The sequence below is a fragment of the Mus caroli genome, chromosome 5, assembly GCF_900094665.2.
Source record: "Mus caroli chromosome 5, CAROLI_EIJ_v1.1, whole genome shotgun sequence".
Lineage (NCBI taxonomy): Eukaryota > Metazoa > Chordata > Mammalia > Rodentia > Muridae > Mus > Mus caroli.
This window is the reverse complement of record NC_034574.1, coordinates 86,449,722-86,455,320: the sequence shown is the minus strand read 5'-3', so window position 1 is coordinate 86,455,320 and position 5,599 is coordinate 86,449,722. Positions and strand designations below refer to the sequence as shown.

The following is a 5,599-nucleotide window of genomic DNA, read 5'->3' as shown; positions in this document are numbered from 1 at the left end:
ATAGAATGATATTGAGTTTCTGCTCTGAATTCTCAACCTATAGGGTGCTGAGATAACTGCTACATATTATCACAGCCTGTTTAATGTAGTTCACTGATCCTGTGAATGGCTAGGTAAACATTCTATGAAATGATTCACATCTAGACCATTCTTGGATATTGGTATTGCATTGGCAGATCTACATAGTGACTATCTAAAAAAAGCAAACAATCAAGCAAACCAGCAACACACACATGTACACAAAATGTTTGAATTGAAATGAATTAAAGATAATGTCAAATCATAAGCTTTTGTCCAAAAGAGACTCATGATTCCTTGTGATTCTGTATCCATGAGTGTGTTTACCATTGTCACACATGGGCCTGTAAGAATCCTCCCTCAGTAAGCAAGAGCCCTGGCTGCTCTTTCAGACAACTGGAGTTCAGTTCTAGACAACCATCTGGTAGCTGACAACCATCTATACAAGATTCTGATGCCTCTTTCTGTCATGCAAGGATACATGCAACTAGAACTGGAATATACATTAAATGCATACAGAAGTAAATGTTGTACAGTGACAAACTCCTAATTTCCTCTCACTCACCCATGGTGCCAAAGGTCGACTTCTGGAGCCCAGAGCACCCTACACTATTGCTCACCAATGGACCTCAAAGGATATGCCTGAAACTCCACATGCTCTCTTCAAAGAGCCACACAACTGATACTGATCAACATCACCATTTTAATTAATTAGGCCAGTTTTTATTCCTTTGTGAAATTAAGTCCATTTTTTAAAGACTTCTTCAGCTCTTTGAATAGCTACATGTATGTGTATTATGTGGATTTGTGCATGTGACAGGTGGGATCCACAGAAGATAGAAAGGAGGGTCCTAGCACCTGAAGCCTGAGTTCCATTTGACAGCCACCTTATAATTAGCTCTGAAACAGAACTTTGGTTCTCTGCAAAAGTAGTGTGTGCCCTTCACCTGTGAAGAATCTCTCTCCATCTACACATTGTCTGTTTTAAGAATATGAAAGCATTTTAAGTGTCAGAAAATCTCAGGTGAGTTTACTGGTCCTAAGGAACATGGTCAGGGAACTGGACATTTAGACAGGGAGACGGGTTGTGGGGGAAGACAGGAAGAATGAGCCTGAGAGAGGTATGTTCTTTATTTTTTGTCTTCCTCTGTACTTTAGGCCAGTCTAGAAGTTCATATGTTTCCCACCATAGCTGATAACTTTATCCACCTTCCCATGATTGTGACCTGGACTTCACTCCAGAGGGTGATTGTTGCATAGTCTTTAAATTTACATGCTTTATTCAATTTGGACAATGACAATGATATTTAAAGAAAGAACTCAAGTTTTAAGTGTTCAATAAATATAGAGTAACAAATTATTTTATTGAGAGGTTACTATACAGAAAGGGGTTATAATGACGAGGCCGAGGGTGATATTTTTCTCTCTTCTTTTGATTACAACTGAAGACTTAAAATACATTTTTTGTACAGTAAATGGTTTATGGAGAAGAGAGACATGCATTTCATTGGATATCTTTAAATAAATATGGGTACTTCATAGAGTTTTGGAGTACATTGGAATAAGGCTTTAGGGACATGTGGCATAACAGATGGATATAGCGGTTCCATTAGTCATCTCTTAAAAGCTTTACAAAAAGGTCCACATTACAATGCCAGACTGGAAATCCTGTTTACTTTGCACTATGTTGTCTTCTTCACTTTAGGCATGTCTGATGGGTCCAAGGTTCCTTGTGGTCTGAATGTACTAGATGTTAATTATCTGTGATCCTTTTAATTCTCCTTCATAGTAGGTGTGTCTATGTTGCTCCCATTAGTTTAAATGTTTTGTGCATGTAACTGTTCAGCCATACAGGTGTGTTTTACATGTAGCCCAGGTAAAGGACAAGGGAAAGAAGTGCAAGAAAACTTTCATTTTAATGTAACACGTTAATTTTACCAATACCTTTGCTTCACTCATGAAATACCAGTGTCTTTCCATTTCTCTACCCATTGAGCCTTCCTGACCCTGAACCTGGTAGTGAGGTTGGTAAAAGTCAAGAACCACACTGAGAGAACATCCAGGTTTATAGGTATCCAGATTTATAGGTATCCAGACTAGTTAGTCTGTCCAGGGAGAAGACATGTAACAATGACAAGCTGTATTTCTGACTCTACTAGGCCCCTATTTCCACAGTCCATCCAACTGTTCCCCACGTCAAGCTCAGTTTCCAAGATACCAGTCAATGAACATCCTTTAGTTTCTAACCATCTGAGCAGTGTCAGAAGCCACAGGCTCTGAGTTCCCCAGGTGAGAGATGTGTCCCAAGCCTATTGTTTATTTGAATCCAGAACTTTCCTAATTTACTGCCAGAAACAACAAAGTCTGGGCACTTGGTCAAAGACCCGGCGCTTCCCACATGTATGGCAGATATCTGTAGCAAAGGAGCTTTTCTTGGTCTGCCTAATTATCCTCAGTGTATCCATGAGATCCTGACAAAGTTGGGAAAATCTTTCTACAGAGACATGACTTAACTCATCATAGCATTCCAGAAGAGCAGGTATTGTCCCACATTCATCTTCCTCCAGTTGGCTGTGAGCCACAAACAGACCTTCAAGATAGGCATGAAGAAGGCACTGCTGTAGAAGATGACATTGGAGATCTGAGAGAATTGTTTGAATGCAGGTAGGAAGACACTGAGCTGGGAGTCCTTCATTCTATACTCCTGAAAATCCAGAGTCTCAAGAGTGCCTACCATTTTCATGAGGAGACCTCTCAGAGGCATAAGATCTAAATCAAGTAAGGCCACCCCTCTCAACTCCAGATGTTTTAGCTGAAAGAGGCTCTGACAGCAGGCGAAGGAATCCAAATCTCTCTGTGAAATCAGGGAGTAACTAATGGAGAGGGTCTTCAAGGTTGTCATCAGGCACCTAGAGATAAAGTAGACAGATGGTTATTTCTGGCAAATAGTCTAGTAGAGGTTTGACTGGGATATACAAAGTTGTAGAAGGAACCAAGTGCCCTAGTGTCAGTGGGACTAAATGGTCAAGGACATCATCTATGATGCTTCCTTTTGGAAACTGCTCAGTCATGTCAACCTTACAATTTATCTCATGGCCTTACTCGAAACCTGAAAACTAGTTTGTCCTCTAATCCCAGAAAGCACGCAGAAGAAATTCCATCCCAAAAAAATTCTCACAGGATCTCAATATTTGCTGTGCGCTCAATGAATCTGCATTTTATCATACTCTCTGCAGTCATACTTGCTCTCATTACATCCCAGGCTCGTCCTCCTGCCCCATGCACTCAGCACTACTTGGGCTCAAAATATTTTACCCATGGTGACTTGGAGAAGATAGAAGGCTACTCTTCTAGTTCTGAGCATATAACTCAAGTTCACACTGTGCTAATGAGTACCCTGACTCCTCACTATAGACTCCCCTTTCTCTTCCCTTTCCATTTGATTATGTGGGCTTGATTCCAGAAAGAATGACATCCTATTCTTACTAGTTCTGACCTTCTCTTTACACCAAATCACTTCTCTATATCATGAGTGCTCATTTCAGATACTGATGTAACTTGTAAAATTTCCCTTGTATATCTCAGTGAACATGGAAATAAGAGACAACGTTCAGAGTCTTATGAATCTCTAAATGCTTGTTCCTAGTGATTGACTGGCATCATGTACCACTAATCTTTTAGATAAGACAGACAGATTTGCTTTCGTAGCTGATCCAACTGTCTATTCTTGCTTACCCTAGGACCTGATTCATCTGGTCTCTGAGAAAATAGATGTAGAACATGAAGAGATGCTGGAGACAGTTGAATTTGGAGAACTGAGAAATAAACTTGTTGATACACTTGGCTTCTCCGACTCTTGTTCTATTGATAATAGGGAAGGTGGTCTTGTGAAGGGGTGCCAGGAAGACATTGTGAACATTTCTCATCTGCCCTAAATGGGGGCAAAATGTGCCAACTCTAACAGAGTCCATTCAGTATTTAGTTCTAACTCCATGATGTGCTCTGGATGAAAAACATGGAAGATCTGTCTGAGATCTTTTACTGGCAGAGGTCAGATCTTCATCTTTGTACAGCAGAAATATAGGGAGCCCTTTCTCTTCTGGGCCCACTTCAAGAACCATGCTTGTGCTTCATCAAGGCACGACCTGATGCACAGGTCAAATGTGACCTTCAGACGCTGCCTCAGTGCATATCTGGGACGGACCTTCATGGCTTGCTTTTCATCCAAGATCTCTGCTGAACAGTCACTGTCCTCTGACTCAGTTCTTATGCTCCAGAAGTTATGGTACATGTTCCGCAGGTCAAAAAACTGCAGTTTTTTCCTCCTGCAGGTGACACATATGAATGATGGCAGACCCTGAATTGGCTTTTACTACCTAAATCTAAACTCGGCTCTCTTCCCTGCTAATGTGTATGTTTTTTTCAGGACCTGATATCTAAGTTTGATTCAGGCATGCTACAGAAGCTTTCCTGTGCTTCTGTACACATGAATAGTTTTCTTTCAGTAAGGTACACTTTATTTCTCCTTACTTATTAGTTCTTGTGGGGAAGTCAGGGATAGGCTCATTCTACTGTGAGGTCACATTTACTCTAGTCCATATTCAAATCTAATCCATAGCCAACTGTCCTCAGTACAAGTAAGCAGTAGCTGTCAAGAACCCTGTATCCCTGCCTGATGATGCCATCAGAAGCATCTGATCCATTTATGACAAAGCTAATCTCCCTGACCATGTCTAATGTGTACTCCTTCTGCTCCCTTCTACAGGACTTGGAAACTGCTTACCTGCAGTGAAACCCTCTTGTTCGATGAATGTCTACTCTATCTAGCACAACCTGCAATGTTTCCATGTTTCATTAATAGCCTTCATCAATGCCCCCACAGGGAGACAGTGGAAAGGCCAGGCTATCACCAATGCCTTTATGAGCTTTATATGTCTGCCATTGAAGGCCTCCTTGAACAGTGCTGGGAAGAGTCCATGGGCCATCTCCTCCAGATCAGACATGCCTAAAGCCTCCTCTCTCACCAGAGTCTGAATTGCCAGCTTTTGGAGTGTGGGTGGGGTATGGACACTCATTTTCCTTTTTTTTTTTTTTAGCTTTCAAAATATAATTAAAACTATTTTGTACCAGTACAATATATTAACTTTACAATGTAAACTTTTTGTCGGACATTAAAGCGTTTGCAAAAACCACATTCTACTTGTGCCTTATTGCACAATATCTATAAGAAAATATTAATTTTAAATTAGAAAACATAAAAATGCTTTCAATATAGAAGAAGCCATCTAATTTTAAAGACAGTACTCTTTAAGAATGTCTACCCAGGAAATAAACTTTTACAGGGTACCAAACTGGACAGACGCTTCAGCGAAATCGGTACAAGCTGTTTAAAATCAGTCTGAGACACTTAATGCAGCCTGTATTATCACTCTTCATTAATAGTCTAGATGACACTCAAAGTGTTCCTTATATTTCCCAATGTTGAGGCATCTTCAGTGTGATCTTCAGTGAACATTATGAACACATAGCATGCCTTCCATTTCAGAAGCAGCACTCGGGAGCAATGCTAGGGAATTTTCCT

General features: G+C 40.5%; 1 pseudogene; it reads right to left on the bottom strand.

The window, feature by feature from the left end:
- Positions 1-2,360: 2,360 nt before the first annotated feature.
- Positions 2,361-5,093, bottom strand: LOC110295186 (annotated as a pseudogene).
- Between the last annotated feature and the right edge of the window lie 506 nt (positions 5,094-5,599).